Genomic DNA, 14,744 nt, shown 5'->3' with positions numbered 1-14,744 from the left:
CCCTGAAGAAGGCTTTTCGGTTTTGTTTTTTTTCCCCAGCGGGAGACATAAAGAGAGACAGAACAGCCTTAGCAGATGTAAAACTCAAGTTCTCATTGTTTGACATTATTTCATTATATTTTTTTTTCCACTGTTGGATATTGGTAAAGATCATGTCTATAAATAAAAAAGGAAGGTAATAATTTAGATTGAAAAATCCATGGTAATTCTGTGTCATTGTAACCAAAACTTTAAGGGTCCATTTATAAAGAAACAGAACAAAAACATGGCCAAATGCAAAAAGGTGTTGTACACAATGCAGTGGAATGGAGTATACACACATTTCTTTCTCACACATTACAAACACAAACACACCAATATGCCAACAATAAACTGAAAAACATGGCGAAAAGGAAGGTCTTATGTGCTTTTATTTTGACGTGTATCCTGGTCATTACAAGAGAAAGTAAGACTTGAGGTGATTAATGGAATTCTGCTTCCCTTGTTAATGTCTTGGCTTTATACCCCCGAGCAAACTGGGAAACCGCCCCGGTCATTTCACTCATCACAAACTCGTCAGGGAAATTTAAGTACAATATCAACTGAGGCAGGTCCTGCATTATTACCTAATTGTGTGGTCCTATAGAGGGATGTTGTGTTTAATCAAATTACCGCAAACTAATAGAGACAAAGGCAGCCTCTGGCCTCGGCGGCATAATTCCCGTATCGGAGCACTGGTTGTTTTCTGGGTCTCTGGACAAAAGATGAGGATGTTGAATTCCGCTGTGTGCACTTACTCAATAGGAATTTAATTAAGGGCAACAGGGCATTAACATAATACACATAGTGCTCTTTGACTTTGCACACGACCAAATATTTTTAATGAAAATATTTAAAGATTTCACGTTTTTGGACATTTTTTTAAGTTCAATACAATTTACAGTTTTCAACAAATGTGATTCAGGCTCCATTGTTGTGGGGGGCATGCTTTTCAAACAGTGCATTCATACATAAAAATAGAACTTGCAGTGGTGGAAAGGAAGTATTTACCTAAGTTGTACTTTACTTGTGTATTTTAATTAAATTGTATATCTGCCAGCTAGAATCCAGCTTCTACATGCAAAGCATATGAGCTGATAAAACATAATGCATTGTTGTAGATAAAAAAACAGTAGTAGTGGCTGAAGATGTATGCAGACATATTCAAGTAAAAGTTCTGCAAATAAACATTACTTATTTCTACATAAACATGTTCAATATTTCAATATCCTTTTGCTCTCCACACACTATAGGAACAAAACTTCCATGTCATGTAATGATGTTATTATGTGGGCGTCACGGTGATGCAGTGGTTAGTGCTGTCGCCTCACAGCGAGAAGGTCGCAGGGCCCTTCTGTGTGGAGTTTGCATGTTCTCCCCGTGATAGCGTGGGTTTTCTCCGGGTGCTCAGGTTTCCTCCCACAGTCCAAAGACATGCAGGTTAGGTTAAGTGTTGACTCTAAATTGCCCGTAGGTGTGAATGGTTGTCTGTCTCTATGTCTCAGCCCTGTGATAGTCTGGTTGTTATGTATTTAAGTTGTTGGATCAGCCAAACGCAGATATATATTTCCAGTTCACCATCTCATCTCTATTCTTTCTCTTGTCATTCACTGTCCATTCTTGTTACATAAGCTTATACGATATTTAGATGTAATGTTTGATTCAAGTTTTAAAACTCTCAGCATTTCAGTATAATGAGAAACATTTCTTTTATTATTTCAAACATGTATTTTCTTAAGCCATGAGGTCAGGCTTTGTGATTCATGTCACAAGCTATTATGGTGTTATGGTGGTGATTAACCTTTGATAACAAAGGAATGTGTACAGCATGGTACATATGAGGCAGATTAGTGGAGTATTAGTGCCAGGCATAAGGGGAAAAATGAGAGAAGGAAGGTTTTTTTTTTTTTTTATTTTGCATTACTTTGAGAATAAAGTTGACATTTTGAGAATAAAGTCAAGATTTCAGTATATGCTCTAACACTAGTAGTTTGATTTATTCTCAAAAGTTCAATGTTTATTCTCAACATTTTGTCTTTATTCTTGAAATGTTTTTCAACTTTATTCTCAACATTTTGACTTTATTCTCACAATGCAGAATAATACAATAATAATTATAATCTTCCTCCTCTGATTTACTTTGTCTTATGCCCGGCACTATTACTGAAAGTTCAACCTTATTCTCAACCTTTTTTTAATTAATTCTTGACATTTTGACTTTATTCTCGAAACGCAAAATAATTAAAAAAATATTTTCTCCTCTAATTTTTTCCTCTTATGCCTGGCCCTAATAATTTTCCGTATATGACAAATCAGTTTTGGTGCTGGGTGAATCTTTGCCAGATGATATTGCGTTTCAGTGCTCTGCAAACATTTACCACACCACAGAGACAAACATATGGCAGATTTTTATTACAGGCCCAGACTTGTCGTTTGGGTTATACAGCAGAGGTTTTCAACGCTGTAAACCTTTTTACAAATTGATATTTTATTTGCATCCTTCCAGTCGAGCAGCAGGTTTAAGAGCATTTTTGCCTTTCTGTACAAGGTAGCGAATAAAAACACTTCATTCTCTCCATCGGTGCCACCGGAGTGTATTTCTTGAGCTGAGTGATTAAAGCCTTCCAGCGGACTAATCTGAGCATAAAATGAACACTTGTGATTACTTCTCCAAAATATGTGATAATGGGAAAACACGACCTCAATATGCTAGGTAAGTTGAATTACAAATCAAGAAAAAAAAATGATCGTCCTCCACTGTCTCTTCTGTCAAGTTGACACACATTCTGTAATCCACTCGTTCGTTTTTACAACAGCCATGTAGATTTAGGAGATCTTGCTGTGTGTTTTTATCTGTCTAAAGTCGATGTTGCGGCTGTAATCCGAGGTAGATTATGGTATCTACAGATGGTGATGAACCAATAATGCTGTAGAGTTCAGATACACATGCTAAATCATCTGTAGTCCTGCTTAATCTTCAAGTACACACTGAAATATTCACCGATTTGTTCATCTGATGCCAACAAAAGCCTTTGTTGGTGCACACTATAAATATTACAAGCAAACAGGCATGAGGGGTAAAAAAAACAAAAAACAGATGAAATGTATCAGTCTTTGTCTTTTTGGCTTCAGAATCCAATTCTGATGTTAAATATAGGATGACAAATAGCGAGGAGCGGCAGTGTGGCCCTTTTGTTGCTGCGTAATGAGGGCAGAGCTATCGGAGCAGCACCGTTTAGATTGAGGACAAAAGTTGAACGGAGAGCAAGTGCAGTATAATCATATCTATTTTCTTGTTAAATGGAAGCTATTATGTTTGACCTCCACTCGACGCTAATCTCTGTCACAAACCAAAAAGTTTTAATTTCCATGTGCGTTTATGCACACCAGGCTCCAAATGAGAAAAACCATTAGAGTATAATGAAAGATAATTTAAGAACAAAAAAAGGGAGATTTATAATTCCCCAAACAAAACGGGAGGATTTGAAGAGAGACGGACGGTGAAATAGAGAGAGCGACGTCTCTCTTTCTATTTCCGGTGAACTAGGGGGGAAGGAGAGTGGGGGTAACTGTGATAGCGAGTTTCAAAGTCACTCACTTCACAAAGGCAAAGCGGATTATAGGAGGCTGAACTTTTTCATGTCAGAGCTCTCCTCTTTTGCAGATGCCGCCAGACACACACAAAAAGAGTCATCACGGTGAATCGGTGCTTGAATTCCCCGCTGGTCAGCGTGGATGGGTACAAAGCCGCAGGCGGGTGTGGATGCTCTGCGTGAAGGTTGATTATGGGCTCTTCAGATGTGGATGAATGAATGATGGACTTTGAACAAATCTCAAAGAGAAAGACAGGACAGGAAACTCATGGAGGAAACGCTCCCTGTTACGCTGCCGTTTTGGGTTGCTTAAAGTCGCTGAAAACATATTTTCTCAGTCGACTTCTTATTCTGAGCGATGGGGTCTGTAGCAACATGAAAGCTGGAACAGTTTTGCTCATTACACAACATATTTGTGTATTTGTGTATTGTCTCTTTTCACTGGTTTGAAGTGGGCGAGGCTCAGTTTGAAAAAAAGGTGATGTCACGAATGATTTTTTAATATTTAAAATGACTTGCAAACTTTAACTTTGATTCTACGGAAGCCCTGAGAAGCAAGTGAGAAAAGAAAAAAAAATCTGGTGACCCATTTTCTAAGTCTGATGTAAATAGTTTTTTTCTCCTGTGTTTATGACTTAAGAACAGGCCAAAAAAAAATTCTAACTTACTTTAATTTATTAATTCATGCATTCATTAATTTTAATCTGTAGAAGCAGGTGAAAATAAAAGGTTTTGGCAGGTGAATTTTTATTTTTGTTATTGTAATATTCATATTCGACTTAAAGCATTCATGTTTTCTTCCAGGTGAGTTTTAATTTACATAACTTGTAGACACACAATACACATATCTTGTGTTTAGAGTATATGGAATTAAAAAAATATATATATATCTCGACAAAACTTTTTTTCCCTACCTGTTTTTAAGTTAAACACAGGAAAGAAAAAAGTAGATTTAGACTTAGAAAATGGATCACCGGCTGTTTTTTTTTGTTTTTTTCTATCTTGCCTCTCAGAGCTTCAGTAGATAGCTGCTTATTTAATCACGGTACACCAAGATACACTTCTGGATCTGGTTGGGGCTCCCCATAATTACACACGGCCAGCTCCAGTTTATAGCAGATAAGTGAAAGATTGCTTAGCACACAGCTACTTTACGCAAGCTAACAGAAACAGCAAACACAATACAAGCTACCTCTAAATATCCATTGTCACTGACACGCCAAAATAAATCTACACACACACACACACACACACACACACACACACACACACACACACACACACATATATATATATATATATATATATATATAAACTGCAATAACTATCATGGTAATACTATTTTCTTAATGAATTGTGAACGGGCATAACCATGATGTCCAGAGGTGCAAAAGAAAATGAGCCTAATGTTCAACATTTCTCAAACAGAATGAGGAGAAAAGAGCATCTACCAGAGAAATGGAACAACCAGGGTCAAAAGTGAACCTAACTTGGTCTCACAAAAGAAAAAAGAAAAAAATTAAGAAACAATACAAGAACAAAAAGGTGTCATTGCTGAGTGGTTTGCTCTATTTCCCCAGATAGCATGCATACTATGTGTGTTGGAGTAGTCAAACAATGTGATGATGAACAGCCCTTTAACAGAACTATTTTTTTTTTTTTTTACTTTTTTTTTTTTCAAAATAGTCTGGAACGGCATTTATATCCAATCCAAAAGAAATATGTGGCCTAGAAAAGATGAAAATTCACAAAATTGAAAAGTCTTTCTCATGACTTGTGAATTGTGATATTCTCCCAGACCTCTCCTCGCATGCCGTCCTCCGTCCTCTCTCTCTCTCTTGTCCTTCTTGTCCTGGGTTCTTATCACCTGGGTTGCATGTGGAGGGTGACGCTGCACAGGACAACTCTCCCCCCGCTCCCTCACCTACCCCCCCTCACAGAGCTAAGCTCAGGGAGGGGTTTGACGGGGCTGCTCGGGGAGCTGTCGAACATGTCTCTGAGGACATGTTCAGCTTTAGGCCTCCAGACACTACTCTGCTGTGTGTGAGAGAGAGAGGGAGAGTGTCGGTGGAATTGATAAACACATGAAAGAGATGTTACATGGTGGGGCCAGAATGAAAAAGCTGTTCTACTTTCCTCATATATTTTTTTTCTGTATTGCCGATTTGTAATGACCCTCAGCACATATAGTGTAGGGATTGGACAGGCATGTCATTAATTATAACATGTAGCAAGTGATACTTTATTTAATCAGGAAGTCACATTGAGCTTGAAATCTTATTTACAGGTGAGCCAAAAAAAAAAATATATATATATTAAAATAGAAATAAATAATAATGATAATGACAAAAAATTGCAAAAAATTTAAATATACATACTTTCTGAAATATCCTTGGCGTAGGTATCAAAAATGAAATAAAAAAATAAAAAATACAAACGTATTATATAAAACAGTTGCACCTAAAATCAATAGATCCTCTAAGCAAATTTGTTAATTGCCTCATCGATATCAGTTTGTCAAGTTTCAGTATACTCTGTAAAGTATTCCAGACAAGTGAGGCTGTCTTTTTAAGATTATTATGCAGGAACATACTGTATAAACCAGTCCTGAGAATGGGTGTTAGGTATAATGTCTAAGGCTCAGGATTGACAATAAATACGATGTTCATTTTTGTAGTAAAGTAGTCCTTTATATAGATGAATAGATGGATATCAGACTGTGCACAAACATTGAATGACAGCACGTTAAATTGGAACTGTCTAACTCATGCTGTATGTAAAGTATTGCTAGATATTCAGTTGGTTTGTCCATGCAGCTGGCATGAAGGAACATTTAAAATATAGAGAGAGAGAGTTCTGGTCCAGGGTGTTTATTCAAACATGAGGCTGACAATTTAAAATGCCATCTGATTAATGTAAAGGGGTGCATGTCTGAAAGGGGCTTAGGTGAAGTTAAATATGAGATTTTGCTAATGCAGAGTTGAATCAACCTTCTCTGAATGGCTCTTTGAGGAAAGAATAGCTCGGATCACCACCCTTTTGAAAGCAGTCCGCTCGACACAGGAAGACAGCATGCCTAATCTGAGTCCAAATAAAGAAAGTGGGTATGTGAAGGTCGATATACGACACGTTCATTAGTATGCTTTAGAGGAGGTTCATTTTAAATACAGAACTAAACAATCAACCACACATCACTGTGCAGACTGTGCAGCATGTCTGCTGCCCATGGCAACATAACACAGCAAAAAGAGAAGAAGCAAAAAGGTAACTACATAAACACAGGATTAGAAAGCAAATCAGCTGAAAACCTCCAGCGCTGTCGTCGATGTGTTAAACCGCCCCGAAAGGCCTCCGTTGAGAAGAAGGAGATGGTTTAGGATGTGGGTGAGGGCAGAAGGTGTGAGGTGAATCTGTAGAAGAATCCAGCTGGAGCCATGGAGATAAGGAAGGATAAGAATGAGAACGAGGATAAGTTGGAGGAAGCGGAGAGAAAAGCTGGTTGCTGTCGTGGCCTGGACACTGAGCTGCTGTGGTCAGACATTGATAACCTTCAGCTGGTCACAGCTCCAAGAAGGGGAAAAGAAAACACCCTCATATTGCAGCCCATTCTCACTCCCAAGTCATCAAATATGGAAGCTTGGTCAGTGGCCCTATGCTTCAAACTATGACGCTATTATAAGGAAAACTAGACTTCTGCACCTCTTCATGGCTCTGTTTTCAGGCATTAAAAAACTCTCCTTTGGCCAATCACAGGTCATTTCAGAGAGATAGAGCGTTCCTATTGGCTGTGCTCTGGTTGGTGGGCGGTGTTTGGTATTTCCTCAACTGATCTCAACATGGCTGCCGGGTCACAAACTTTCTCATTTTACAGCTGAACAGTACACTACAAGATGATTCTGGAAACATTTTATGCGCGAAATAGACATCAGAGTAACAGCATATTGATTCATATTTGATCAGCGCTGCCTAGTTTGACCTTTTGATCAGAGTTCGCGAGTGACTGACAGCCGGCTCTCATAGACAGCAGCTGGACGGCAGACTCCAGATCAGCTCTGACTGCTTGTTTTCCTCCGGTCTGTGAAATCTTGCAGATACCATTAGGAGCACCGGAGGACACAGAGGAACATGATTTTTTTTCAGATTACCTGTCTCATGCACTACTGTCAGGATATAGTGACCGTTTTTTAATAATTACTTTTTTTAATCATATTTGCTCCATTTCTACCCACTGCTGATTTAGGTTAAGTCACGTATGTAACATAGCCTACTTAACTACATAAAAAACATACTTATTTGAACCCACAACCACATTTCTTTCCTAAACCTAACCAAGTAGATGTGTTGCCTAAACCTAACCAAGTTGTTTCCTGTGAACACAGAAGTTTATTTTGAAAAGACAGTGTATGCATGTAAGAAGCAGAAGCTGACGCTAGAGGTGTACGTAGAGCGTCACAGTTTGACGAGTAGGGCCACTGACCAAACTGAGTGAGAATGTGTTGCACTTTGAATCATATTGATTGTGGAATGATGATTGCCATCTGAATTATGTTTAATATAAATAATTTAAAAACAGAAAAGTAATTTTAGAAACCAATCTGCAACGGTGGCAATAACACCTTTACTCTGACTGAATCTTTGTGTGGAGTCTGTATTGTTCCACTAGAAGACATACATTATTAATCGCAATCAGTGAACTAATACAGTTAAAAGAAATGACTTTGATGTGTTTTGCTGTTTTTTTGTACGGAAGCTGTTGTGTGCCACTGCATTAATTAATTGGTTAATCATTATTAATAATTACCTGATACATCAAAAACACTATCTACAAACAACACTTAAAACATAATGCAATTTACCATTGTTCAGTTCTGAAGTGATAGATAAACTCATTCATTTTGAAATATATATATATATATATATATATATATATATTTGTATGTACATAAATGAAATAGGAATATGAGGAATCAATGTATCATAGGGCTTTATGGATTAATGAATAAACATGACAATATTAATAATAACACATTTTTTCCTAAAATGTGGCAAATGTGTGCAAAATCACATATAAACTGATACAATTGATGTTGAAAACTGTGATGAATTACACTGTAAAGAAAACTTCACAAAAATGTGTTTTATATTTTGATGATAAATATATTATTTTGCTTTTTTTGTGTTTTTGTATTTTTATTAATCAATTTGAGAATCAATTCGAATTTACATCTGACAAAGTCTACAATTATTCCAGTGGCATATTGTTTTTCCTCCAATCATATGTACTTTGTTGAATTTATATTAAATGCATTATTATGCTTGTTTTTATGCATCATTGTGCAAAGTGAAGTTTGCCTCGAGGATGACAAACTTTAATTGAATTGAGTGTTCAATGGAAACGTTTGAGACATTATATATATATATATATATATATATATATACTGCCACCTAAAAAATCCCTTTTAACTTACAAAAGAGGGGCTGTGAAACTGCCATAGTTGGTGGCACATACACACACATACACACACACACACACACACACACACACACACACACACACACACACACAGCAATCAGTAACAGATGACCACAGCAGTTGTAGCCCACGGCGCTGATAGTATCTGTGGATCACTCCCACCCCTCCTCCCCCCCCACTCCCCAACTTAAAAGAAAACACAAACCCAGTCATGCCCAGGCTGTCACTGGCTCCAGCCAACATGCCCTCAGGAGGGAGAGTGTGGGGGGCAGTGGGGTCTGGGGAGCAGAGCCACCCAGCATGGAGGCTGCTTAGTGTCACAGTGATTACACGCACACACACCGACACACACACACACACACACACACACACACACACACACACACATCAATGATAAGGGCAATTTGATGTTGTAGTTGATTTCAGTTTGAATTGACTTGTTTCCTCTGGGCTTTACTGTGGTCTATTTATATATTTTGTTTCATTCAGATAAGAGTTTCAGTGGGTGAATATTCATATATGATCTACAGAGAGACAAATTAACAATGACTGACCAGAAATAATTTAGATTTTCTGTCTATAACTTTTGAAATATTGTGGATTTCTTTAATTCAATTTTTAATATGACTTTACCCTTATTTGTAGGCTTGTTTTTTTTATTTCTTCAAGATTTTCACTAGAAGTATCACGATTTTTCTTTTCTTCCATGTTGTAAGAGGACCATTTACCTCAGTTTAGAGTCTTCCAGTGAAATGGGCAGGCCTCCAAAGGCCACTGACCCTGAAAGCCACATGTTCACAACAATATGCTGTTGCTTTGTTGTTACTGTTTTTTTTTTTTTTTTGGTTGCTTTTTTTGCATGGACTTGTGTATGAAATTATCATGTAATTCAAGTGGTCCATTTTAAACATGGCTCTCAACAAGATGTTTGATTAACCAATCAGCTTATTTCACACACAGGGCCAAAAAGTTGGAGCACCAACCCGTGGACGGGTTTAAACAAACACTTTCACCCAGGAGGCCGCTGTCCATGTGTCCTGTGTGAAACCAAAAATAAATGTTGACTTTATGCTTTTCACATAATGTATTATGTAACATTGTTACGCTTGCTAAGGTTGTTGTTTATTTACAATAGTTTCATTTTTAAGATAGTTACATTTTTACGATAGTTACGTTTTTACAATAGTTGCGTTTTCACGATAGTTACGTTTTCACAATAGTTACGCTTTTACGATAGTTACGTTTTTACAATTTACAGTTTTCATGATTGTTAGGTTATTATCTGAAGACAAAACATATTTTTTTTTCTAACCTTAACCAAGTAGTTTTGTAACCTAACCCATTGTTTCACAACGTTAACCACATGTCATTGTGCGTTTCTGCAAGCGTGATACAAGGCTGATACGAGACGTATTTATCAAACGTATTTTTGGTTCAGAAACGTCCACATAGATTAGGGTTTCAATTTAGACCTGACATGTTACAGGTCTGACTGTTTTGACTTTAACTGAAAAAATTAGCCGGATGCTTATTCAAACATGACACCAACATGTAAAATTGCCAGCACATTAAATAACAAGGCGCGTGTCTGAAAGTGTGTCACAGCAAACTGTGTCGTGCAATAATGAAGATATTTGCATTCGGCAGAGGGTTTTTAAAGCACACTGTGGCAATGTAAAATAATTTCATTATCTTTAAAGTTGCAGAAGAATCTCCCACAAGACAGAAAAGCTCTTAGCAACCATTCACAGCTCAGCAAGGTGTCCCTGACCTCCGGACACTCTGTCCTCTCTGCATATAACTCCATCTCATTCCCATCTCCTTTGTCTAAAGTCTGGCCTCCATCAGCCGTGACTCCCCCCTGTTCTTTCTCTCTGATAACACACAATCTGATGAGTTGTCATCAGTCACAGTATGCTTTTCCATAAACACAGACCCCCCCTATGCATACACACATGCAGGCATGCATGTAGTTACACGCCTGGGAACGAAACAGCATCTAATTCAGCTAACAAGTACGCCACTGGGCCTTTGCAAACAAACAGTTCTCACACACACACACACAAATGTATTCACAGTCATTCCTCAGGACTGACCACCATATGTTTCAACATTTGGGGAAGCATTTGGCCAGAGTTGAAGGCGGTGTGGGGTGGAGGACGGGGGTTGGGGGGGTGTTGCTGCTGCAGGGAGAAATGGTGTGGAAATAAGCAGCTGAAAAACACTCGACCTTACACCGTAGAGAGGAACACAGTGATTGAGTTTGTATGGAGCCCGGATGTTAAAGGCAGAATGAGTATAATTTTCCTATAAAAAGCAATGTATGTGTAACAATCATCACATATCATGACCCACTAGAAGAGTATGGCGTTGTCCATGGGTACCTGTGTGTGATGACTATTGCCGAGGATGGGTTAACATAGTGGAAAGTGTGGTGTGTCTCATACTGGTGCTAAAGGGTGCCTTGTGTGGCGGTATCACACACCCACGGCCGTGACACAGCCTCGGTATTTGACTATAATACAACAAGGCGAAATGCAAAGTGGACAAAGCTTGTTCCAAAGCGAGAGTGAATCTGGGTTGTCTTTCACCTGTTGGCGAGCGCTTCTCGTGTCGTTAAACCGGGCTGAGGAGGAGTGGCCAACATCGGATGTTGTGTTTACAAACCGCAACCAACAAACCCTACTCATTCTGTCTGTAACAAGATCCATTTACTCTTACTACAAATTAGACAGGTCTCAATCTGTTGTTCTGTGTTATTGTTGGGCTTTCACTTTAGCTAGATTGAAGAGCTCCTGTTATCTACACATTCAACACATTTACACAATACAAATTTTTAAAAAAGTACATGTATTTCAACTGAGCAGTGCAGGAGCTCAGTGAAAGTACAGTCTGGACGGTGTGGATCACTCTCTGCTCTCAGCCTGGTGCTTGATGTCACTTCCTGTGAGTCCTCCCCTGCTGTTCTGTCAAATGGTTGAAATTGGGACTCAACTCAGCCCATGGCCATTTGGAGGCGTGGGACTAGTAACACACACACAGACACACACACTCACACACACCAGAACAAACATAAACAAACAGACAGTCATCAGTCCGCCTACCAAACTGTGGAGGTGATCCATAAACAAAGACACTGGAGGTGGTGGTAGGTGTGTGTGTTTGTGTCAGTGGGGGGCAGTCAAAACAAGACCATTTGCTCCTCTGTAACATGTTTGCAATCATTTAGCATGTAACTTTGATTTCCATCCGATGCATGCATGCCAAGATGTGAACTGTGAACTGTAAGTCTTGTTTTTAAAGTTTGCTAATGCAGTGTGTCTTTCTCGTAAAACCCAAGAGCTGATAAGGCATAATGGGCATTTTGTAGAACAATTTGATAACGCATAATTGATGTTTAGTTTTCAAACCCTGAAGTCTAGTTACAAACTGTAGCTTGATGACTGCACAGCTGACACATTTGTAATGTATGTCTATGTAATGATGGTGTGCTCTTAGGTTTTTGGAGATGTAAGGACAATTAGAGCTGCAGTGTTTGTAGACCCAGAGAAAGAGGCCTTGTCTCTTCTCCTCACTGGCTCCTCAACCAACATCTGTGCTTCACTGTGGCTCACAGTACAACCTCAAACCTTTCCATTTTTCATCATGCAGTGTATCTTTACTCCTGTGAACGACTGGGGCATGCCTTCTTTAGCAGCCTCCAGGCCCTGGGGAGGAAGCTGTCTGATGGTGGGCAAACAGAGGAGACAATGGAGCCGAGCTCAGATTGAAGTCCTCATGGAAACCCATTGGAGATGGATCGTCTCTGAGATGGTTCACATAGCCGCGTCTTCTTTAACTCTTCCAATCACATGCAATGGAGAAGTCTGTTGACAACCAGTGAGAGTGATCGGGGAAAAGGAAGAAAGAGGGATAAACACAAGACTAAAATAATTTATTCTTAACAATGGCACAACTGACTGGGTACATTGATATCATTCAGTGTTGGTACCCACATTTTAACAATTTCATTATAACCTGACAAAGGAAATGATGAATATTTGACATACAAAAACTGATTCCAGAGTGACTAACTCTTAATGGAATTTGAGTAGCTGACCCAACCTATATACAGTAGAGGGCGAATGGGTCACTGTCATATGCTAATAGCAAGGATTTTTTTTTTCCTTTGGCAAGGCAAGGGTGTAATTTCCCCCAAGAATGTGGGGACATGTCTTCTCCACTTTTTAAAATCCCTGTTTTACATTTCACACTGAAATCACTCTCAACAGCGTCTTCTTACTGTCCAGCCGTCATAACCCAACAGAGAATGCACACACAAAGCTTCTTAGGCAGCACTTCGGATCAGGTTTTCTTTTTAGTTATTGTACTATTGTTAGGGATGCTATTGTTCAATGAAAAACTGGACTACACAAAAATATATTGCACTTTTTTCCCCCCATAGATCTTCATTAAAGGAATAGTTAGCTGTTTTGCTCTGGATGGACGATGAGGCCTGACCCTGAATGACCCCTGCCTCAACTACAACGACAACCACTGGTTGGTCCTGTGAGAGGCCCTTCGAAAGCAAGCAAATAGTCGCATTTCCCAAAAATATTAAACTAATCCCTGAAATATTGCATTGTGGAATAGAACAAGCAGAAACAGCCTCAGTGAGCTGTTAGATGAAGAGCAGCTGTTGACAGGCTTTTACTGTGGTTTGTGCGAAAAAGCTCTCATTGTGATAAACAACGCCTGTCACTTTGCTGTGCTGTCCTGTGGAAAATCATTCGCAAATGGTTACGGTAGCTCACGACTGCCCTGAAAAAAAACAACAATACAGGCTGCCCTAACTCTGGTTAGTGTGCTTTTTTGGACACAGCCTGCAGACACTGCTTAGGGAGAAAGAAAAAAAGCATATTCTCCAACATATTGTTTTGAAACTTTCATGTATATCCACAATTAAATAGCTATAAGTAACAGTAAGTTTAATTTAATTTGAATTTACGATTATATTTGCTGTATTATTATGTAATTAAAGTGAATACATGAGTGCTTTAAGTCAACATGTTTTAATATGTGTATATTGAAATGTAGAGCATTCTGGGAAATTGTATCTGGACCTGCTAACGCTTCTTTCCGTGGAAAAGTAGAATTTACAGCTGTGCTGCAAGATGTGTAAAGTATCTTGGATAACAAAAAATAAGGACCCTGAAAACGCTTCAAAAATGATATGAGTAGGAGGAGGAAAGTGTTCAAAACAACATTACAGTGTTTACTAGAAATGTCAAAAAAAAAAAAAAAGGATAAAATTGTTTTGCAGAGAGGAAGTAGTTAAGTTTGTTTTCCACTGGATGCACATCAAGGCCTGACCCTGAATGACCCTTGTGTTCTACTTGTGTTCTACTGGGCAGCTTTTTATAATAAATAAATACCTTTCAGCATAGTCAAATACATTTGTACAGCTTTTGTATCATTATTTGCTGCTGCAGTGGCCCTGTTTCCATCAAACATGGAAATGAAGGCTTACAAACTTTCTTTCTGTTGTGTAAAAGTACATTAGAGCAGCAGTTTGTACGGTCCATTGCTGTTTCAATTTCCTCATCACAAAAAGCAAAGCCAAATGTTGTAAAGTTTTGGCTTTGGATCAAGGCTTTACCGGTTCACACCTGGGAGTGTTC

At 38.6% G+C, this 14,744-nt stretch overlaps 1 long non-coding RNA gene across 1 annotated transcript in view; it reads left to right on the top strand.

Moving 5' to 3' along the window:
- The window catches only part of LOC141774982 (uncharacterized), a 1,018,885-nt gene that overhangs the window by 487,361 nt on the left and 516,780 nt on the right, over window positions 1-14,744 (top strand). Inside the window, exon 2 of the long non-coding RNA XR_012595534.1 lies at window positions 1,464-1,538. This is a non-coding gene — a long non-coding RNA (uncharacterized LOC141774982). The remainder of the gene's footprint in view (window positions 1-1,463; window positions 1,539-14,744) is intronic.

This window comes from Sebastes fasciatus, chromosome 10 (assembly GCF_043250625.1).
Source record: "Sebastes fasciatus isolate fSebFas1 chromosome 10, fSebFas1.pri, whole genome shotgun sequence".
Taxonomy (NCBI): domain Eukaryota; kingdom Metazoa; phylum Chordata; class Actinopteri; order Perciformes; family Sebastidae; genus Sebastes; species Sebastes fasciatus.
The sequence above is the reverse complement of the archived record's forward strand: the minus strand, read 5'-3'. Positions and strand labels throughout refer to the sequence as shown.